At 40.8% G+C, this 24,158-nt stretch overlaps 1 protein-coding gene across 2 annotated transcripts in view; it reads left to right on the plus strand.

Annotated features, from left to right (window-relative positions):
- The first annotated feature begins 3,455 nt into the window (after positions 1-3,455).
- WASF3 (WASP family member 3) overlaps positions 3,456-24,158 on the plus strand; it is a 75,488-nt gene continuing 54,785 nt past the window's right edge. For both annotated transcript variants that reach the window (XM_054194357.1, XM_054194365.1), the window contains exon 1: positions 3,456-3,534. The gene's annotated coding sequence lies outside the window, so the exon portion shown is untranslated. The remainder of the gene's footprint in view (positions 3,535-24,158) is intronic.

Raw genomic sequence — 24,158 nt, forward strand, 5'->3', positions numbered from 1 at the left:
ACAGCTTTCTGTATATCATTTTTTGATCTGCTGAGGAACTTGGAATCATGTCTTTCATGTGTTTATTTTTAAAAAGGGAGCTTGTTCAACTGATGATGCTGTAAAACCATTAAGAGACTACGTCCACTCCCGCTATAGATCATCAGTCCCTGCTTTGTAGGATGCCCTACTACACTGCCCTACCAAAGTGTCAGAGCCAGCAAAGACAGATGAGTGCTTTGCATAACAAACGGTTTTTATGACTTACAGTTAATGGACCTTACTATTAATTGGCAGAATTACAACTCTTCTTGAGTTGATGAAAGTAGCTGTCTTGAAAAGTTATTAGACTTCCTTTTGTTCTTGTTTGCCTGCATTTTTTTTCTCAAGATTGATTACACAGTGCCTCTTTGAACTTATATTGAATGTTTCCTTTGAGGATCTACTTGCATCTTGGTTTCATATACTTTGCTAGTCTTTCAGTATTCCAGTGATCCAGGGATATTAGAAGGAAAACAACAACAAAAAAAGCAAAACAATTAATAGTCTCAGGAAAATACTCCTGATAAATATGAATAGTATGGAAATATCAATAATACTGAAAATATGAAGAGTATGAGAAATACGTATGCAGACTTATCAAGGCTAAACAGTTTTACATTAATGGAAAATAAAGTCCATCAACAGAGACGTAGTAGTGAACAAAGCATCTTATGTTGTGCATTGCACGTATCTGCTAGCTGTCCTAAATCAATTACTTTAGTCAAGACATGTTTCCCCTTTCTCTGGGGTGCGGCTGCGGCTGGAGGGAAAGCAATTTATTTAAGAAGCTGATTCAGCAAGAGACTCTTCAGGGCCCCATCAATGTCCCATTAATAATCAGAGATGCTGTAATGATTATCGGTGGCATTGTAAATCATTTGCGTAACACTATTTGTTTTAACATTATTCAGCAATTTTGTGTTTCCTGAAAGACAAAAAGATTTCCGTATCATGAAATATGCCCTTCAGCAGGAAGCAACAAGAGGTATAACAGACTTTTCAAATATTGATTCTTCTTATGCTGTACCTTTTTTAGTGAAACTAACCATTCAAGAAAAGGAGGTCCTTATAAATTTGATCTAAGCCAGTGATATTATAATCAGATATTAAAAAAATGTCATGTTCACTTCCGCTAACTCGTCTTGGCTTCAGTCTCTAATAATCCTCCCTTTTCATTACTCTCTGAAGCCTGCTTCTGTCTTCAAGTGAAATTAATGGGAGAAAGATCAATCCTGGACATCTCTTGGTGTGTCAGTCTAAACCTGAACCTACTGCCTTCAGAGGACTTTTCTGAAGCATGATTTCAATAAAAATAACAATTGAATTATCCCTTGCAGAGAATTTAACCACCTTTTTTTTGTCTCTTGATGGAAACTCAGTACAGATTAAATGCAAAGTGTTTGGCAGATTTGCCTTTTTTGCAGATTCTAAGGCAAGGTCAAAACAGCCATAATAAAGCTCTGCCTCAGTTCTTTTTTTACAAGATGTAGATGTTATTAAAACAGCATTTAAAATGTCATGAATACAGAGGAGAAAAATGAAAGCTGAGAAGGAATCCAAGAGCCTGGAAAGCAGCTGGAATGAAATAAGTGTTCATTAATACCTTGCGTCACACAGACTCCTTACTTCTATTGATTGAACAGAAAAAAAATTACTGGTAGTGATATGTCTGTTTGAAATTAATATTTTTCAAACCTCAAGATCACATTTTCAGTATGAAAAAAGCATCACTGAATGAGCATAAATGCAGCTGCGTTTTAGCAACGCCAGGTCATTTTCCTCCGTTTTATTTTACAGTCTGAAGAGTTTCCTCTTGCTGCATACACGTTTTAGGGAAAATACTCTCCTTTTGAAAAGAACGACCTTTTCTCAAAACCTAGAGACTATTTTCCTTTTAGAATTTTTGTCTTAGTGAGTCCTTATGCTGAGTAAAAAGACTGCTGCTTCCTTTTTTTAGGGTTATGTTACTTAATGGCTTCTTTTCTGTTTGCTTTGCTAGTGATCATAAAACTGTCACCATCCGCACTTCAAAGCTGCCTTGCAGCTTATTGTTGTGTAACCTTGAGTGATTACAGCAGTGATTCTCAGCTGCTGCGTCTTACCACGACCAGTATCGGTATCTTAAGCACAAAAAAATTTTCTAAAATTAATAGCAGTACTGTGTATTATTTTTGGGGAAAAGGAGGTGCGTGTGAGCCCGTGTCTTTGCCGTAAGGTGAAGTGTGGATAGCTGAAGCCAGTGGTGCAACTGGGTTTGAGTTCAGTAAACTTTCAGTTGCCAAACACGATTGACTCGAGACGGTGTTTGATAACCTCTGCTTTCATCTGTGATTATTTATTGAAGTGCCCCAGGCCATGAAAATTCGGTGATTATTCTAACCCCGAAATCTCATTCACATGATAAAGTCCGATTTAATTTTTTTCTAAAGGCTTTGCAGTGAGCAACAAAGCCCCTGTTACAGGGCTAACCACAAAGGACAACATGACATCTCCGGCAGAGCAGGGGAGGGGGACATTGCTGGGGCTGGGCCAGCAGCTGCGGTCCTCACAACACACCCCGCCCAGCGGGGCAAAGACCCCCGCCGCCCTCCCAGAAGCCAGCCCCACCGGCGTGCGGCTGCCTGTCGGTACTAACGTGACTCCCTTTAGGGCCTGGACCCGAAGTTGGATGCAGCGGGAATCGTGTGGGAAAGGCCGGCAAAGGGCAGGGGTGATGCCAGTGGGGGATGAGGGCAGAGGCCCCGGCCAGGCGGATGAGGGGCCATGCCGGCGGGTGGATGACAGCGCAGGCCCCATTAGCAACCAGGAAGGCTGGGGGAAACCCAAGACGGCCCCCATGGCTGCGGGGGACTGGGATGAGCGCCCTGAAGCCGGGAGAAGCGTGACAGGGTCCCGAAGGCCCGCACCCCGGCCCTGCCTGTGAGGGGAGAGCGGCCCTGAGGGCAGGGGGACCCCAGCAGCGGGGTCAGGCTGCTGAGGCGCCTGTGGGGGTGCGGGGGCGAGGCCGGCGCGGCGCCGGGGCGAGAAGGGACTGCTCCTGAGGATGTTGAGGGGGAGACAGCCGCCAGGCAGCCTCCACAGCCCCGGGGAAGGGGGCGGTCCGGCGACCCCACCGAGCGGCGGGAGCGAGGCCCAGGGCGGCGGTGGGGGATGGAACGAGCTGCCGCGCCGGTCAGCGGGAGGAAACTCCCCTCCCCCGCGTCCGGCCTCTTGTGAACCCCAGGTAGGGGCCGCTGATTGACAGCTCTCCCCCCCCCCCCCACCCGTCTGGCATTTTGATTGGGCGTCTTTCACGCCGATCAGCAGTGTGTGGAGCCAAGCGCCGGCTACCATTGGCGCACCTTGCCCCGCCCCTCCCGGCACGGGTCAAAAGGGAGGCCGAGGGGGGCGGGGCTTGAGGCTAAGGGGCGGGGCGGCGGCGGGGGGCGCGGAGGCTTAGCCCGCGAAGGCGGTCGGCGGCGGCTGGAGCGGTCGAGCGGCGGCCGTGTGGGTTGGGATGGAGCACGGCGGCAGGTGGGTGCGGGACCCCGCTCCCGCCTCGGCGGAGGGAGGGAGGGAGGAAGGAGGGCGGCGGCGCTGAGGGGGGTCCGTTACCCCACCGCCGGGAGGGGCGCTGAGAGGGGAGCAACCGCTTTTTAACGGTCTCTTACCGGATAATCCCGTCGTTGCCCTGTGGGAGCCCCCTCAGCGCAGCGGTGGCGTCGCCTTTCTCCTCACGGCCGCGGTGAGGGCAGCTCGGGGCCGGGCTGAGCTACCCGTCCCGGGGCCCTCCCGCCTCAGCCGGGAGCGGGGAAGCTTTGTTTCGAGCCCCCCTGCCGGCCTCGGCCCCTTGCCGGTCCCCAGAGCCGCGGGCCGCGTCCCCTTTCGGGTCTCGGGGGGGGATGTTGGGGGGGAGCTCGGTCGGGGAAGAGCCGCCCCCCCCCCACTCCCATCCCCCGGACTCGGCGGTTCTCGGAGCTGGGCGTCGTGTTCCCCGCAGCCCGGTCGGAGCAGCTCCGAGAACCGCCGAGTCCGGGGGGCGCTTCTTCCCCGACTCGTAGCCGTGACACCGGCAGGTCTCTTCTGATGCCCAGCGGTCTTCAAGTACTTAAAAATAATCGTCTTTGGCTTTGAAGGGCGCTGGGAGACCTTGGCGGCTCAGGAACTTTTAAACGCCCCCCCCCTTCTTTCCTTTTTTTTTTTTTTCTACTCGTGTTTTTTTGCAGATTAATCGGATTTTTCCCACTTCATAAGTGAATGTGCCGCTGAGAAGAAGCTGGGAGTCTGAGTGAGTGCAGGCGTGTGAAGGCAGGGATTTATTGCAACTGCTGAATGTCTAACGCTATCTGAAAAGTGGCTAAGAAATGCTCATTCTCTTTCTTGTCGTTTCTGGTCCAATTCAGTCATCTCTGCAGATAACTAACAGAAGGACTGAGCAACAAGGTCTCAGACTGAGCAACAGTTTGTGAAGTGGGGCCAGTACTTGAGTGATGGGTTATTGGTTGCGGTTGTGAGATTCCTTGATAGAAAGTACTTCAAAGCACAAATGGTTTAGTTTGTAGGCTGTTTGTGCAGCAATAGGAAAAAGCTGTCTAGCTGTGGTTCTCTGTGCTTCTTTTGTGAACTATTAGAAAAAGATGGGGGCAAATTACGAAAGCAGCCAGGAGCTTCAAGGCTTGTAATCTGAAGGTGACAAGGAGGAGGTAATTTTGCCTTGTGTATCATGCCAGACTGATTTTTTTTTGTTGTTGTTGTTCAAAACAACAGTCTGTCTCATACAAACGTAACATTTTTAATTACATTTATGAGAGACAGACTGTTGTTTTGAATTTGCCTGATACAGTGTTTTCCATAGTCATTAATAGCGTGTGTGCTTGAAGAAGGGAATGAAGTAATGGAATAAGGCTGTAGTTCTTGCTCTCCCACGCTACAGTGATCTGTAGCTCAGATGTGAAATTGTGTGGTCTCTAATATATGGAGGTTGACATGATACAGAATAATTATTTAGACTGATATTCAAGTTGTAAATCTGTTGTGTTAAAGTTATAGTGCTTGCAAACTTAAAGATTCAAGATTAAACCCCATATTTGAGCGGTGGAACTGAGCTTTGGTAGGTGTTGCGTTCAATTACAGCTTACTTTTGCCTTTGAGTTCTCATCATAAGAAAATACACTAAGATGGCAGGACAGTTATCTGCCTACACTTAAATAAAGGTCCTAAATCGTTTGTACTCAGGAAAAACGTGGCTTTCAATAAGTCCTGTAAGAAGGATGTTTTAGCTGCAGCTCTTCAGCTGAAACCAGGACCAGACCATGTTCCCTTTGAGCAATGTGGAAGCTCCTTTTATTTTCAGCTGAATTTTGGGGATGAGTTGTGCAAAGCAGACTTTTCCTGTTGCTTGCTGGAAAATTAGTTTTGTGTTTGTATTGCTAGTGACAGTGTGAACGTAATTATTAGGTGGTGAAAACAGAGGTTTTATGGTACATGAAATAACACATAATTGAACAGGTCATCTTCTCCTTTTCCATGGCTATTTTCTTCAAATAAAGAAAAATTAGAAAACATTTTTTTAATTGGATAGATACTGAAACAATAGTCTTGATTATACACAATAGTTACTGAAACTGTGTGGTCTTTGCTAATCTTCCTATTTGTCCATGGAGGTAATAAAAGATGACTTTATATGTCAGAAATAGAATTGCTTGTGCTTTAAAAAGGGACTTTCATAGTAGGAATAAGTTATTGAGGCTTCATGTTTGATTTATATGGCACAACATATATGACATTTCATAGTTAATAGCAGCATAAACCTGCTTTATTTTCAGTATATGCCTTGTCTGTACAACATGCCTCAAAGGATTATGATTTTAGGAGTAGTAATATAAACTTCTTACAGGCCAGCTGCTCACTGGTGTGACTACTTTAGCTCGGGTTTATTTACTTTATTCTTCAGTGAGAAGGTACATGCCATATATTTCACTGAAGCAAGAATAACATTGTCTGCAGGCAGTGTTCCTGTATGGAGGAAAGAGGAAGAAAAGCCATCATCTGACAGATGATAGGAGTATTATTTTGAAGTTTCTTATATACAGTGATTAGCAGGACAGGGTTTCTAAAAACCAAACCAGAGCAGATACTTCAGTGAAGAATTCCAGAAGAGCTGACGGTAGCTGGGTCTTTAAGTCATGGTATCAATGTCACCTGGACAGTGAGTTAGCTTTCATGCCTTTGCAAGTCTTCCCTTGTTGATTAAACTTCCTGCATGGACGATTACATCTTGGTGTAATTTGCACTAATTGGAGTGGGAGAGAGCCTTGAGAGAACTAAGTGGAGGACTCGTGATGCAAGATAATAAATATATGCAGTTAAATTTTTGTTCTTTTGAGCTCTCCCATAGCACCGTCTTCCAGAGCTCTCCTGACTGCTTTTAGTGAGGAATGATCAAGAAATGTTATTGCAGTTAATTGCAGTCTGCTCTTTCAGGCCTGTCTTTAGTTGGTGTTCACTTGATATGGCTCTTGTAGCTGAGCTTGAATCTGATGTACGTTGTATAATACATCACTTTTTGGCTTTTTTTTTTTAATTCAAAGGTGATGTGTTGGTATCTTCCTGATTCATGTGTGGCTTCAATTAAAATTTTTGGACATCTTGTATTCGTTATTATGACTTCTTTTTATTTTATTTTTACTTGCATAGGCTATTGAGCTACAAGCTGTGTATCAGGTGAATTGCACTACTAGTGTAAGTTACTAACCAGGCTATGGGTGTCCAGTGGGTGTTAATACTAAGTTTTGTTAATTACCTTATTAGCAGAAAGATACAAATTTACAGTACTGATGGGGAGAAGTTGCTTTTATCAGGCTTATTTCCTAGTTCTCTAATCTTAAAGCCATTCAGTATGTGAAGATCATTAATAGGATCAGGTTACAAATACATGTCTTCCAGTGTTACATAGAACTGTACATTGCCTTCAGAAGTTTCCTTGTACAAGGAATACTATGGGTCACAGATTATAACTGCTTATTCTCTTAGCAAAGAAAGAGGTAGAGGGTGAGTATTGATAACTTCTCCATATGGAAGACTTGCATACAGAATACCTGTAGTGTAAGAAAACTGGTGACTAGACTAAGAATTAAATTGAGGCATCTTGAACCCTAGCTCTGTAGCAGAACTGCTATAGCACTTTCATTCTCCCCTGAGAACTTAGTCTACCCTTAGAGGTAATAATGAAAATAACCTGAAGTTACACTAGATTTATTTATTCAACTTTAACCTGTGAGTGCATTCCCGCACACTTGCTGTTATTTAGATCTAACTGTTCAGAAGCCAGGCTGTTGTAAAAGCCGTTGAAATGTTGCACTGGGGTGGTGTTTTTAACTGGAAAAGCACTGTTGTTTTTCACCCCTCTCTTGGAAACTTGGAGAACTGAAATATTTTTAGGTGCTGATAGATGTCACTTCTTTTTCCTCAGCAAAAAGGGGAAACACAACATTTGGGAAGAAATTAAGAAATTTGTGTGTAGAAACAGCTGGAGATCAAAATGGAAGTCTTCGTGCTCATTTAAGATGTAAACTAGGAGCTTATCTTGTTGAATTTCTTTATTTTTGGCAGGTGAGATAGCTGGAGAATTTTTGTTGAAGGCTTATTAAGCATTTGTTGGATTTGCTTGTTTGTTTTTTTTTTTTTAAAAACATATCTAAATTTATTTGTGTTAGGGATTTACAGGTGTTCTGAATTTAAACACATTGCGATTTAGTTTTTCCTTTCTCATACTTAAATATTCTGCCATTAAACTAATGGTGTTTTCTGGGTCTAGATTTGATCACTGTATGTGTTTGGGATTTTTTTTATTTTTTGGACCTCTCTTGTTTAGCAGATTTTTTTAGTTACTCTTTTTTTTCAAGACCCTTGGAGCTGCTTCCTACCTATTGGTTACAAATATCATCTCTATTCTTACAGAGATTTGGTAGCCTAATACAGTGATGGGAACAATGTGTGTTTCTGTTAAGTGTAGGACATCTTTATGCCAAATGTATTTAATATTTTATTTTTGAATATTCATTATACTCGTGCCACTCGAAGGCATACTTCAACACTGAGTTAATATTTTGTATTTTAAAATACATATTTTTCAGAAGCAGAAAAATTGAATGTTATTCAGGTTGAACTTGGTTCATGTTTGTGTTAAACACAGATGTCATTCTACAATAAAACCAATAGAAAAATATTTCCCCATCACTTGTATACTATCAGACAGATTATACTTAATGCGTAGGTTTTCTTCTAAACCTTCATAACTGCAAACGTCCTTGTTTTGGTAAGAAGTACTGGCAAGAACTGACATGGACTCTTGAGTGCTGAGTTAGAGAGTTGGCTAAACATTAGTGAACATAGTAATGTAACTAAAATAAGTGTCTTGGATGTGGCTGGCATGCAGGTATTTTTGCTTTAGTTTTTTAATTAATCTTACATTCTGTAGATACTTAGGTTTTATAATAGTCTTCATGATATGATGCAACCTTTAAAATGCTGCTAAGTGACAAAGATAAAGTAAGTATAGATATCAGTGGTAATTTGAATCTGTTCAGTGTTCATATTTTACAGTCATCATAATTGATATAAATAGAAGTAGTCTACGCTAAGGCAGTTGTAACTTCCATTAATCTGTCAAAACCAGAATTTTTGGTTGAATGAAATGTGTTTTTCTCCAGGACAAGAAGAAAAAAGATTTTCAAATGCTGTGTACAGAATTACAGCCTGGCTTGTTTTCTCTCTAGTTCCATAAATCATAAATCTATTTCACTGTTCCTTTGGCTTTTATTGCACATCCCTGTTGTGGAAATCTGCCCAATATAGAAACTATAGAATAATTTTTTGTCGTTAAGCTCTGTTGAACGCTGTTCATTTACACAGCAGTATGCACAGATAAATTCACATCGATGAAAAATACTTATCACTATTAATTTCAAATGAGACAGACTTTCTGGAGGCTTCTGCAGTGGTTACGTTTCTTCCTCTGCTGGTGTAAAAGCATAGTTCATGTTTGTTTGGGTGTTGTAACTATGCATTAATATGTTTTTGATGTTGTTTTTTTGGTACCTGAATATGCACTTGCGCTAGAGTTCTATATAAGTTATGGTGATTCTCAAGTCCTCTGTCAACCTTGTGTTTGCTGATGAACTTCAAAACTATGAAGGAAAGTTCAAATTATAAGTAGTGAAAATACTGTTTAATACATGATCTAAATGAAATTGATAGATTAAAAAAAATCTTCAACTTTGTAGCAAGTGCTACTAGAAATTACAATTTTTCAGACATTTGAAATTTTACATAAGCCTAATATTTGATACTTTTAGGTAAAGAATGCTGAAATACTTTGCTGTCATTCAGACTTTCTAACTTTTTTTTCTTTGAGATTTTGTTGAAATTGTGTCTTTCAGCCTTTCTAAGGTAATGTCATGTTTTCACGTGCCTGGCTTGTCTGTGAGCACATGTAACTATGTATATTTAAGCTGTGTGCTGAACTGTTAAATATTAAAACAGGGTGCTGTTTGGGCTGGGGCTCTGCTAGTACAGCGTGGAGGCTACAGCATCTTGTTGAGTTGAAGTGCTGTGTCTGCATGGCCACACTCAAAGGGTACTGCATGTATTTTCCTGTTGGGTTACCTGAGGGGAAGCCCCAACATTTTAGGGGTGTATCTCTTAATAGTGAACACTGTACTGTCTTACCATTAATATGTTAGAGATTCCTCATTCAGGAAACACTTGCGTCTTCTTGCCAGGAATTGGGGTGATGTTATATTTTTCTTGGAATGCTGTAATCTGCTACTTCTGCTTATATCTGTCTACGTTCTTCTCTAGTGTCGTGTCCTTTAGGTTGCTGGGTAATTAGTTGGATTTTGGCATGTAGTAATATTCTGGATTAAAGGAATGTGCTTTCTTCATGACCTACAAAGCCTGTTTAATGTTCTTGATGTATTGGTAGGTTATGAAGGCAGAGGTTGTTGATGAAATAAAATATACCAACAGTTCTGGGCTTTGCAATATAAGCAGGATATGAAAATACTACAGTGTGCCCAAAGAGGGCAACAAAGAAGGTGAAAGAACTAGAGGGCATGACTTAGGAGAAGGGGCTGAAGATACTGGGTTTGTTCAGCTTGGAGAAGAGGGTACTGAGGGGTGACCTCATCTTTGTCTACAGCTTCCTCATGAAGGGGAGAGGAAAGGGAGGTGCTCATCTCTGCTCTCTGGTATCTGGTGGTGGGACATGAGGGAATGCCTTAAAGCTGCATCAGGGGAAGTTCAGATTGGGTATTAGGAAAAAACTCTTCACTGAGAGGGTGGCCAAGCACTGGAACAAGCTCTTCAGAGAAATGGTTGTGACCCCTTGTGTTCATATTCGAGAAGGGTTTGGACAATGCTCTTGTGCATCTGTTTTAACTTTTAGGTTGCCCTGTGTGGATTCGGGAGTTGGACTTGATGATCCTCATGGCTCCCTTCCAACTCAGGATACTCTATGATAACATGAAAGCTATAATGCAATAGTATTTTAGAGGCCTTACAGGACTTGAATTTCCCTGACTGTTTAGAAGATAGCATATGCAAAAATATTTCCTTTTATTGTTGATATGTTCATAGAAACTAAAAGTGAACAAAGCACCTCATCAGTGAAGACTGAAAAGTGTGTATAATCTAATAAAAAATGTACTGTTCCAGTCTGGTTGCCAGTGCAAAGAGAACATAATGTTAAGGCTGTGTGTAAAGGACAGTGAGTGTAAGTTGGGAATTACTGGAGATCTGCCATATTTATAGGCAGGGAATATGATATAAAATGTGACCATCTGGACTATTCCATGGACTGGTTAACCGGTTACCTGCTTGTCACTTACTGCAGAGTGGAATCCCATTGACAGGGCTTAGTAAAGGCTTGGGTTCAGATCGAATCTGGGGGTGAAATTTGTTCCAGTGCTGAAGACTGTAATTGGCAGCTGAGTCTGAATATTCCTTTATTTGAGGGTTTATAGTTGTATGCAGTCATAGCTGATGTATGCAGCTCTTGTCTGCTTGTCTCTCTCAAGAAGCTTTTTCTTGCAGCCTAGCACTGCTGTTCTTGTTGCAATGCCCGCCTTTGACAGTCAGAAAGAGCTAACGTATCTTTTCTGTTTTGTGCTTCTGATGCCCTATAGGGTAGGGACAGTGGTGATTGGGTCACTGTTGTGTACCAGAGCAGAGAAGCCTGTTAGAGCAAGTGAGCAGTATATAACTCTTGGATCAATAACTCGCTTCATCAAAAAAGGTTGGTAAAGGTCGAAACAGATTCTATTCTGCATTCCTGTGACTTGGAAAATGAAATGGCATTCGGGCACAAACTTTCCTTGTAGCCATAGATGTTAGTTTTTCAGCTGATGGATCCCAAGTTTTTTGTGCATCTTCATAGTGGTAACCAGTTTGCTTGTAATGAGTAGTAGTTGGAGAGTTTGTGTATGTAATGGGTGACAGGCATAATATGTCAAAACATGTTAACAGTATTTCAGTGAATGTTGGAATTGATTTCTTGATGTTTATTTTGAAATCTCATAGTGGAAAACGTTGGTATTCTCTGATGCTGAGGAGGACCATTCATCTGCTGTGGACTTGATTCTGTCCTAACAGAGCAACAGGCAGCTGTGGGGACGAGTGTGCTACAAGACAAGGCCTGGGAAGCTTATTTTATTTTGAAACTTCAAACAGCCTTTGGAAATGCTTCTTTGAGAAGTTCCTCTGCCTCATTACATGTGAATGAAGAAGAGTTTGAACTTCTGAATTAGAGGGGGGGGCTTTAGTGCAAATGTGGCTTTTTAGTTCTTTCTTATACAGCAGTTGAGCTTGCTGCGGAGTCTTCTATAGAATGTTGAAATTCTCTGGAACTCATATCAGCACAGGTTTATTGTAGAGTTATTTCCTGGGAAAGTACTGTTTTTCTTTTTAAAGCTTGGCTGCTGCTTTGAATGCTTAAACAGCTGCAGACATGGAACAGATAACGCATCACTTAAATGAAGCCTGCGTTTGATTTTATGCTGAATTTGAAGACACTTTCATATATGTATTACTGTTTTTTTGCACACGGTTTGACTGTTGAAGTTCCCTCTAACCACTGCATGCCAACTCAGGAGCTGGAGTGGGGCTGCAGTTAAGTAAGTCATGTTTAAAGAGAATGTCTTGGTACAGTTATACAAGTGTTTTGGTTACAGTTTCAGGTTATCTAACTTTGTAGTAGGAGAAGAGTATTTGCCAGGCTATGCTAGACAAGCAGATGTGCAAGCCACACGCTCTCTGTCCACCCTTTTTTTTCGCAGAAAGAACCAGGAACTAGCATTTTAGCAGCTTCGTTTTTTCCCAGATGGAGGGCATTCTGTCTCCTTCAGCTCAGTCAGCATGCTTCTCTTGAAGCTTTCCATTCTTCAAATCCTACAGGTCTTGTACATCTTCACTGTAGCAATCACTTTGTATTTATAGCAATTAAAGAGATGAAGAGTTTGTGCATGGCAAGCATGAAATACCTGAATGTTGAAGTGATGAGGTACAAATGCCTTCAAGAGGAGTGTCTGAGACTGCGCTGGGGTATAGTCTTCCAGCCCTCAAATGAAATGTAGTTATTAGAACATTTGCCTCTGTCATCAAATACTGGTCATGCTCTTGTAGACTAGCTTGAAATTTCAAGCATCCTTTGATTCAGGGTGGGTAGCACAAGTGCATAGATAAGATTAGGAGCAACACCTAGTTATAGCTCAAGCTAATAATGCTGTAAAGACAGACCATGTCTAGCTGCTGAATTTCTGTGCTGGATTTGCACTGCTAATGACAGGAAAAGCTTCCATGTTGGCGGACTAATAAGCAGTTGGGTTTTTAATGTTAAGGATTTTTATTAGCCTGAAATAGGTGCATCTGAAATACTACTGTAAGATCATTTGGATTCTGACCTTATTTTTCTAAAATATTTGCTATTCTACTGTAGAAGGTATGTACTTTGCAATAATGTTATTCTGGTTGCCATACTAACAATTCTGAGGGCTTCTAAGCTTGCATGGATCTGCACCTTGCTGTTGCTTAGGAAATTATATTCTTCTTGGTCACTCAGCTGGCTAAACTGTTGGCTTGATTTTGGAGCAGGTTTAGCAGCCTTCAGGAATTTCTGTGTCATGGAGAGTGATAGCAAGGTTCTGTTCAATGGGATTTGTAACTCTTATTTGTAAAAACTGCTGGGAAGTGGTAATTAAAATTCTGTGATTGGGGAAAATTACAGAACTTCTGTTGTCCTAGATGCTTCAAGTTGACTAAATATTTTACATCACTTAGTAAACTGGTCTAGTTACTATTTCTGTGAGGTATTAATTGATGTCTAATAAAATGAATAAAGGATGAAGTCAAATATTGTAGCATATTGAACCCTTGTCTTAAAATTGTGGCTTTCTGAAATGTAAAGAAATAGTAGTCTTATGCAGTATATAGTCCAGTTTGCACGTTTCCATTACCAGTTCGATCTCTTAATCTGAGACTATGGAGGAAGTGGTGAAATAAACACCTTTAGTGGATGGGTGGTATTCTTGCTGTTTGTGACAACAGCAGCTGAACCCCCAAATCTGTCTCTTCTCCCTGTCTTACATTTTAAGACTAAGCTGTTAATGTTCTTTGTTGTGTGCTACTTCCTCGTTTGGGTTTTCTGTTCCACTTCCTCCTGCTGCAGACTCTCTCCTAAGGATTTCTTCTGAAGCCTTCTTTTACTTCCCTTTCGAACTTTCTTTTATATCCTAGTATTCCCCATAAGAAAGAAATGCATTGTGATGAACTTCTGCTTCGTGTCATTTCTGGTGAAACCCACAGATGCCTTTTTTTTTTTCTTTGAGTGAAATGCTTAGAGATGAAAAAAACCAAAACCCAACAAACCACAACAAAACCCCTCCCCACTGCCACATTCATCCCCAAAGAAACTTAAAATGGAGGGAAGTAGATGCAAGACATGAAATGTAAACCCGTCTTCCCTCAACTGAGTGAACTGCCTACTATCAGATTTCTTTAAACCACAGAATGTTATTTTTGGCAGGAACATCAGAAAGTATTCTTTCTTTTTAAACAGTTGTTGTTTGGAAAACAAGCATATGTCTGGCATCATCATGGATTTCTAAAAGAGGAAAAAGTGATTTTATTTTCAAAACATGTAGTAAAAGTGTATTTTCAGCAGAATCAAATGTTAAATGCTCTTGGAAGCTTAAATTTAATGTTGTGTCCTTACAGTTGGTTGTCAAGGTTGAAACAACAAGCACAGTTAGCCCTTAAGCTGCTAAATGCTAATCATAGCTTGGCAAGAGTTTTCCTCAGCCAAGTTACTGCACTGCAGAGAAGCACACAGGCAGCCTGTAATAGTTTTTTTGAAGTTTTTTCAAAGCTAAACTTAAATGTTGAGGTTCAGATATAAATAAATAAGGCTTCAGTTTATACTTACTGGAACCATGATGTTAGCTGTAAAACCCATGGCTAGAAAGATGTAGTTTGAGTATCACCACTCTTGTTCATCTTGGTAGAATTATGTCTGTTAATGCCTTTGAATATTAAGCATTAGAAAATACACTGAAGTAAGTTTTGTGGACCTGAGGGATGACAGTCTGACCAGTGAACAGCTTTGATTTGTTGGTCAAAGGTAACTTTCTTTATGCCTCAGTACAGAACAGTAAATACACCCTGCAACAGTCCCAGGTAACCAAGGAAATTTGTCTAGGTTCATTCAGTTACAGGGATAGGATAAGAATGGCTTTAGCACTGAGTGGGAAACATTAGGGAGGTTTAACTGTGAGGGCAGGAAGTATGGCTATTGAATCTAAAGGAATAAAAAAAGTGAATTTAATTGAGGGTTACTGAAAGTTATTATATTCTCTTTAAGATGTTCAACCTGATATTTTAGAACTAAAATATATGGAGGAAACCTTGAAACAAAAGCTTGTCTGAAATTCAGATCTTGAAGGACAAGCGTTCTTTTGTCAGAAGTGTATTTTTGAGTCTTCTAAATCAACTTTGAACAAAATACTAAAATAAATGTAACTGTAGGAAAGATAAGACTGTAGAAATAATTAAATTCCACTGTGGATTAGCTAATTTGCATGATATTACCAGTGTTCTATAAAATATGCCTTCCATGCTTTTTCCCCATTTCTGCAGGTGCATAATGAAGTGTTGATCCTCTTTCCAGGTTCAAAGCATGCAGGACTTGCTGATTTAAATCAAATTCTCATTGGTTGTTAAAAGAAGGATAAACTTGTCAAAAGTGGGAAGCTTGAGTATTACTTTTTATCTAGGCTTGAAACAAGATTTGGTGATTCTGAATAGAAAAGAACGTGACCTATGGAACAGCTGGCCCATAGGGATGCAGTAGCTGCAGGTACCCTGCTGTCCTCTTCCCCCTCAAACAAACAATGTTAGTTGTTAACTGTTTTGTGTAGGATTGGGATTTGCAGCAGTTTTATCCAGGAACATATACTGATGCTCTAAAGGCTTAGGAGAAAGTGAAGTTCCCTTCCGTATTAATGAGTAGTCTTTGCTAGATAGATTCTTGGTAGCCAAGAAGAGGCTTTATAAATCACTCAACTGATCTAGTAATGCTTTTCACCTACTCTTTATTTTTAATGCCTTTTGTTCCTAACGCACAGATAAATTGCTTTAGAGCTGGTTGTGCTTGGGGATGAAAATTATTTACTGTTGATAGCATAATATCACTTACAGCCATTAAATTAATGTTCCCCTGTTTTGCAGAAAGAGATGGCAAAGAAGGTAAGTTGCAAAGGGGCATGAAATCTGGAAATGTGCCTCTTGTGTGTTCTGATATGCTTTTGTTTGAATTCTGGCTAATCCCTTTTATTTTGCATTTTATTTCTTCAGAAGTGCATCTGGTACAAGATGGATTTAATGTTAAAAATTTTTCTCATATGTCTGTTTACTATTTAATAAAAAACCAGAATGTAGTAGAGAAATATTTATCATCTGTACTGTAACTGTACAAGAACTTGGAAAGTTTAGCCTTAGATTAGGCCTAGTTAGCGATGCCTTACTTTACTGGGCTTGGTTTAAAAAAAAAGTGCCACAATTCCTCTAAAGGGAAAGGAAGCTTGTGCTAGGGAGGAGAGACCTTGTATTTGTGGGAATAGGTATTGTGTGGGTTCCCATTGCCACAGATACTGCCCATTGCAGTATCACTCTGTGTAATAGTCTGTTTGCATTTAAATTTCTCAAGTACAAGTCCTAACTCTCCTTCAGGCAAGTTCACATTTCAAAAGAGCAAGAAGCTGGTAGGGGAAGGGAGAATTCTGCTAATACCTGAAATCCTGTTGATTTGTCCAAAATTTTATGTGTTACTGTACTTTTTGTTATTACTCAAATGCTATTGTCCATTAATAGTTGTTAATTACTTGAATAAAAGCAGAACAGTGACTGACCTGAGGTGATCAGATGCAGGGAGTCTAATGGAAAAGGGGTTTTGAGATTAAAATTCCACTTAATTGCACAATCCAAACTAATGTATTTTTTGCACAAAACTAGTAATCTATTTACCTGAAAAATGCAGAAAAACATTACCAGTGGAGGATCAGTGCTGGTGCGTGGTTGGACTTTTTCTACTACTTCCGTTTGTTTTGCTTTATGTTTATGGGAGGACATCACTATTTTTGTAGCAGTAAAATTATGTCTAGAAAGCTGTCTTGATCCTAGTTGGAAAATCTTAAACTTCAGTCTTTCAGTCGGCTGCGTGAGGACAAAGATCATTGTGTGGATACAAGTTATTGTTACGGTGACATTTTATTGGGGAAAATGTCCTCTCCCCATGACTGCCTACTTGGTCCTGATGGTTGTTTAGTTGTTTATTTTTTTAAGCACTTGAATGTGGGCTTGTGCTAATAATGTCTTAAGTTGTCCACTTTAAAGTTGCGAGATTCCCTTTTAAAGTAGTAGTTTTGGTGCAGAACATTTAATTATTTACATGTTAACCTGATAACAGGCTGCTCCTAAAGAAAAGCCTGTCTCAAGGGCAGGGCATCTCTGTACTGTTGTCATGCTTGAAAATGAGGTAGGTGGAAGGGTTTGTTCCCTTTGGTTTTCTTCTGTATATGTCAGCAGCATGGCTAAATCTCACTTTCTGGAAGTCTTGACTTCAAAAAGAGGAGGGGAAAAAAAAAAAGATGTCAGGGATATAGTTAGTTGACTAGTGAAACTTAGCCATATTTAGATGCCATTTTTACATTTCCATTGGTCTAAATGTCCCAACAAAGTTGAAATTTATTGAGTATCTATGATCCAGAGATCTGAGCTTGGATCTTCCATGTGTGTCAAAAGAGGAGAGACAATCATTCATGGAACTTGGTTGGAAATGTGTTGATTTTTCTAAAATATACCTGCATGGCAGGAGTAAAATTGGTGAGACAAGAAGCGTGTTGCCAGTAGTTTATGGAAATGCCAGTTTATGCTTCTAGTTAATAGAAAATGCCACTATTTCTGCAGCCAGTAAGTTGTGAAAATGTAGGATCTTAAGTGTTGGGGGCAATAACCTCTTTTTTTTTTTTTTTTTTTAATAAAAAGAGGCATGATTCCCATGGTAATCTGCAATGAGTTGCTAAAATAAGAAAGCCAGTACGCATTTGTGCTGTGCTGAGCTGAAATAAAAAATATAACATGTGGGATCAGGTGATACTTTTAAGTAGTTCCTCATAAAAGAGCCTTTGGAGGAAAAAAAAAAACCCAAACATGAAAACCCAAACCTCCAAATAACAACAACAAAATAAAACCCCAGACCCCAAAAGAAACAAGGTTCCATGTTGCTTTGGATGATCTGTTTAAGTTCATTGTACTCGATACAGAATTTGTCAGGAATTTAGTAACCTGTAATAACATGAGAGGTCAGTTCAGATGATTGTGGTGCGTATACCACCTCACCACATGTTGGTCGTAGAGGTCACCTATGAAGAACTACATGAGCATTTCAAACCAAGGTCACTTGTGGTTGTAAGGATGAGAGTAAAGATAAGGCATCAAGTTCTCAATCTGATGTGGCTTTACTTGCTAGCTTCCACACATCTGCAATGCACGTGCATGATTCTTTGAGCAAAAGCTTGACACACTGAATATCAGTAATTCTCAAACTTTTAACTGAACCTTCCTTTTTGGTAATAGTTTGTTCCTCTACTGTTTTTCTGCCAGCATCAAACAGATGTTAAACAAAGAGGGAAAGAGGAAGCAATGTGTCACAGCTGTCTTACCCTGGCCCTGTCCTCTGGGAAGTGGAGCTGAAGCCCCAAAGCATTGTGTGGTTTCTGCTTTCCTGTATGGAGGTGGGAAGAGGTGGATTTGAAGCTCTGCCAGGTTCCCTGCTGTCCCTTCTCTTTCTCTTCCTATCTCAGAGTGGTCAGTAAAACCCAAAATATCTGGTTGCTTCCATTCCTGAGCGTAAACCACATGTTTGCTTTGGAACTGTCAGCTGTTCCTTGGGTAGTCATGGTATTGCCTTGGGACATGGCATGCTTCCTTTCCTGGGATACATTCTGTGCCTCCACTCCTGTCTACATAGTGTTAAAGAGAATAGCTTTTGCTCTTCAAGTTAAAAAAAAAAAAACAAAACAAACTGCTGTGGATTTCTTGGCAGCCTATGCCTTTCAGTAGCCAGTTACCACTGTTTTAAAACACTTAAGGTTTAAGGTTTTTTCCAAAGTTGAAAACAACATTATTTGTTGTTTTCAAAATCTTCAAGAGAGGAAGGCAAGGGGAGTGTGACTTGAAAATGTAGTTGAAATGGGTAATTTATGGTTGTTGGAAGACTTAGGAAGGGACACAGGCAAGAAACTGAGAGAGAACAGGATGGCATACCTGCAGTCATATTATTATGAACTGTTAAGAGGGATCTGGGATGTATATATATACATGCAGTATTATATGTATTAAGAAATTTAGGTTTTCTTAGACTTGGTTATCAGATCAAGATTTTTTTCATTGTTTCAAAATCTCTCCATGGAAATTAGTTTTGTAAGATGCTGCATTTGTGGCAGCTGCCTGCCTCCTCCCCCATGCCAACAACAGCAACAGAAAATACTAAACATGGCTGTCAAAATGATGCGGAAGTAATGTGAGGAATAGGATTTATTGAATTTATGAAAATATTTAGTGGGAACAGACAAATCTGATCTCTTGAGTTAGTATCAACTGCTTGGTGTTGAGTCTTATGGTAAAGCAGTAGATAACCTGGATGGGTTATGTGATTAGGATAATGAAGTTCATACTTTTCTCTTCCTTACCCATATTAAACAGTGTGAAGTAGAAGTAGTTTTAAAATTCTCTTTTATGTAAACAAATCTTAATTAAAGCCATAAAAATCTCATGGTAACAGCAGGCATGATGGCTTTAAGCCACTTCAACCTTCTTTTCAAAGGAAAAAGTGGACTTTATTTCACATACTTCTGGATTTCTGTGATTTGTTTGATCTTCCTAAACTGCTAAGCTCCTCTACATTGAATGAGATTTGAGGTCACAGATCCATGCAAAACTGCTTAAATTTAACTGGCTTATAAGTAAAAATGTTAATAAAAAAGACCCAAAAGAAACAAACACAACTGCCTGTCTTGTCTGGCCCTTTAAGAACAGTACGGGGTGGGGGGGGAACCCTTGAGAAATCAGGATAAACTTGAACTGTGTAGTTAATACTAGAGTATGCTAATCTCTTTCAAGAATAGCTCTCCAGCTAGGGTGTAAAATGGAATAATTAAATACATAAGTTTCACCTGTTAATGCTTTCATTTTTCTCCCTCCTTTCTCATCCTCCTTATTTCTTTACATAGTGATGTCCTTAACTGAACCCTATAGATGAACTGTAAGGAGTCACTAACCATTAATTCCATTGAGTTTTAATTTTATAAATGGTGGCTTTTTAATCATTAATCTGTGTGATACCTACATCTGTCTAAAAACAATTTAAATGCTTTTTGAGACTTTCAAATTGGGGGAAACCCCATATTTTTCATAAATATCTTCCAGTCTGTGTCCTACTGAACCTTTGTAAAGGTTTTATGTGTGTAGAGAGATGTGTATCAATAGATATGTCTCTCTCTATATTTCTAGATATAAAAAGGCTTTATAAATAGTGAGAACTAAACTACAATAATATATATATCTACATGCATACCTAAGTATGTACATATGAGAGAGAACTGTTCATAAGAATAGAATATTTCAGTTAGAAGAGACCTACAGCGATTGTCCAGTCCAACTGCCAGACCAATTCAGGGCTGACCAAGAGTTAAAGCATGTTATTAAGGGCGATGTCCAAATGCCTCTTAAACACTGACAGGCTCAGGGCACTGACACCCTCTCTAGGAAGCCTGTTCCAGCGTTTGACTATCCTCTTGGTAAAGAAATGTTTCCTAATGTCAAATGTAAACCTCCCTTGGTGCAGCTTTGAACCATTCCCATGCATCCTGTCACTGGATACCAGGGAGAAGAAGAGATCAGCACCTCCCTCTCCACTTCCCCACCTCAGGAAGCTGTGGAGAGCAATGAGGTCGCCCCTCAGCCTCCTTTTCTCCAAACTAGACAATGTGAGGACCTTAATGTTGTTCTTAAATTGTGAGGCCCAGAACTGCACACAGTACTCGAACTGAACTGCTGCTTTTGATGGGCTGGTTGTACTGTGTTTGATGCACCCCAAGATGAGGTTTGCCCTCTTGGCTGCCACGGCTCACTGCTCACTCCTATTGAGCTGCTGCCGACCAGCACCCCCAGATCCCTTTCTGCAGGGCTGTTCTCCAGCCACTCCTCTCCCAGTTTATACTTGTGCCTGGCATTACTCTGTCCTAGGCTGCAGGATCTGGAATTTGGCCTTGTTGCATTTCATCTCATTAATTATAGCCCTATGCTCCAGTCCATCTGGATCCCTCTGCAAGGCCTCTTCTCCCTTGAGAGAGTCAGCAGCACCTCCGAGTTTGGTATCATCAGTAAACTTGCTAATGGTGCATTCAATTCCTGCATCCAGATTGTTGATAAACATATTGCACAGAACTGGCCCTAGAATTGAACCAAGAACACCACCACTGATGGCTGGTCACCAGCCAGATGTAGCCCCATTTGCTACAGCCCTTGGAGCTCTGCCCTTCAGCCAGTTCTTCACCCAGCGCACTGTGAACCCACTCATCCCACAGTTGGACAACTTTTATGGAAGGATGCGGTGAGGGACAGTATCAAAAGCCTTATAAAATCCAGAAAAAACACATCCCTTTTTTAGAAAGGGGAGAAAGGAGGACCCTGGGACCTACTGACCTGTCAGCCTCACCTCTGTGTCTGGGAAGATCATGGAACAGATCCTCCTAGAAGCCATGCTAAGGCACATGCAGGACAGGGAGGTGATTCAAGACAGCCAGCATGGCTTCACCAAGGGCAAGTCCTGCCTGACCAACCTAGTGGCCTTTTATGATGGAGTGACTAGATCAGTGGGCAAGGGAAGAGATATGGACGTTGTCTATCTGGACTTCTGTAAGGCCTTTGACATGGTCCCCTAAAACATCCTTCTCTCCAAATTGAAGACAGATGGATTTGATGGGTGGACTGTTCGGTGGATGAGGAATTAGTTGGCTGGTTGCATCCAGAGGGTAGTGGTCTGGATGGTTTTTAGCAGGGCCTCTTGTGATAAGACAAGGAATAATGGTTTTAAACTAAAAGAGGGCAGATTTGGATTAGATACAAGGAAGACATTTTTTACAATGAGGGTGGTGAAATGCTGGCACAGGTTGCTCAGAGAGGTGGTAGATGCCCCATCCCTGGAAACATTCAAGGTCAGGTTGGACGGGGCTCTGAGTAACCTGATCTAGTTGAATGCGTCCTTGTTCATTGCAGGTGGAGTGGAGTAGATGATCTTTAAAGGTCCTTTCCAACCCAAACTATTCTATGATTCCTCTCATCCACTAGGTGGGTGACCTTGTCATAGAAGGATATCAAATTAGTTAAACAGGACTCTTCCTTAGTGAACCCATGTTGACTGTGCCTGATACTTGCATTGTTCTTTACATGCATTTCAATAGTACCCACTATAATCTTCTCCATGCTTTTTCCAGGAGCTGAGCTTAGACTTGCAGTTCTGTAGTTCCCTGGGTCTTCCCTCATGCCCTTCCTTTAAATTTGAATAACATTGGCTAGCTTCCAGCCAGCAGGGACCTCCCAAGACCTTTGGTAGATGATGTAGAGGAGTTCTGTAACATCCTCTAGCTCCTTCGTTACTCTGGTTTGAATCCCATCAGGCCCCATGGACTTGTGAACATTCAGCTGATACATCTAGTCCCTTACAATTTTCTTGGCCACAAAGGGAAAGTCACTGTTCCCACCCTTGTGGCCTTCTGACCTGGGGGACTGGGCAGCCCAAGGTCTATCAGTATTAAGACTGAGGCGCAAAAAAAAAAAGGCATTGAATGCATTTGCTTTTTATTCATCTGTATTAATCAGGTGACCATCTTCACCAAGTATTGGTCCAATGTTTTCTTTAGACCTCCTCTTTCTATTAACATAAAAAAGCCTTTTAATGGGTCACAGAGCAGTTTACAAAGGAAGCAAGCTTTGTATCTCAGATGGGTTTTTGAATGAAGGATGTGGCCTCTGAGGAGAACATAATTACAGGAAAGGTGAGGTTTTTCCATGAGCCTGTACCACAAAGCATCATTCTGTCTACTAGGGTGAAGGATGTGCTTCCTATTCTCCAAACAGTGAATCTGAATGCTCTTGTCTTTTTCCATTTCTCTTTCATTTCCAAACTGTAGGGGAATTATAGAGTGATGCAAGTGGTTACTTTCAGCTAGATCCAGATGTAAAAATGTGTCTTGCCCTTGGATGGGGTGTGCTAGGGAGAGCAGCTGCTTTCCTGATCCAGCCTGTGACCATCTGCATAATTCCGATTCCATGGAATTGAAGCTGGCTGTCAGCTATGGCAGTGCTGAGCAAGATACCGTTAAGTATGACCTTGCTGCTGCCTCCTTTCCTGTTGCACCTCTTTATAGATGTGATATATTTTTTTCCCTTTTTAAAATTTACATCAGTTCTGTTTAATTTGCCTTTTTTTTCTTTAGGCATTCTGAAGCCTGCTAAATTTCATTTATCAATTTTAGTAGTTAGGTGTCTCATTTTAGTGGTGTGTATATATATACGTACAAGTAATATTTCTAACACTTTTCAGTGGGGTTCTGTATCCTGTGCTGATTCATGCTTCTGTTATTCTGCCACTTCTCTTTAATGTTATGAAGCAGTAAGGTATGAACTGCATGACCCTCTACTACTTAATGGGAAAGTCTGAGCTGAAGAAAATAGTAAGTTTTGTCCAGCACAGGGTGAAGTCTGCTGTTTGCTTTGAATGTTGACTGTTAGCTATCTGACAGTGTTTTTGTGTTGCTCATGTCATCGTATCCACCTTTTTTTTAAATGAAGCATTTAACTTTGAAAGCCTGTACCTCTGTCTTTCCCATCTAGCCTTGGACTAATCCCTTTATTGAGGCTACAGGTTTTCTTTCTGTCTGGGGTACGTATTTATGCAAAGCCTCTCTCTAGATGTTCGTGCTTTGTAGCAGTATCTGCTAACCACGAGAAATGAGGTTGAATGCTCCAGAAAGCAGAATTTAAGGGACCTTTTTATTTTAAGAAGCATGTTCTTAAATCTTATTAACTGACAAACAGTGCTATATAATGTCCCCCCGGCTGTAAGAGCAATAACTGAAATTACAGAGGCTGTGCCTGGTGAGGAAGGTCCATTTTTAGTATTGTTACTCAAGTGGATCTCCAGTTGGATGTAAAGCCAGCAGCATTCCATTAAGTAAAGCATTAGGGGGACATCTCTGGTTACTGGGAGTGGAGGTAGGAGGGAGCTCTTTGCCTTTTTGTAAAGATGTGTACACCAAACTTCTGGAGAAGAGTGTGGGGTTATATTGGGAGAAGGAGCAGGCTGATAGTACAGAAGATTTGTACTATGAGATTAGGATTGTTACCTGTGAAGATTTAGGGACAGTAAATGCTGCCAACAAACCTTTTCAAGTGTTTGAAAACATTTTAATATTGACATCCCAGATGAAATTTGCTCCTTCTCGGAGTATTAGACTTATTTCTTTGTTGGTGATTGAAGAATATTT

Source organism: Rissa tridactyla, chromosome 1, assembly GCF_028500815.1.
Source record: "Rissa tridactyla isolate bRisTri1 chromosome 1, bRisTri1.patW.cur.20221130, whole genome shotgun sequence".
Taxonomy (NCBI): Eukaryota; Metazoa; Chordata; class Aves; order Charadriiformes; family Laridae; genus Rissa; species Rissa tridactyla.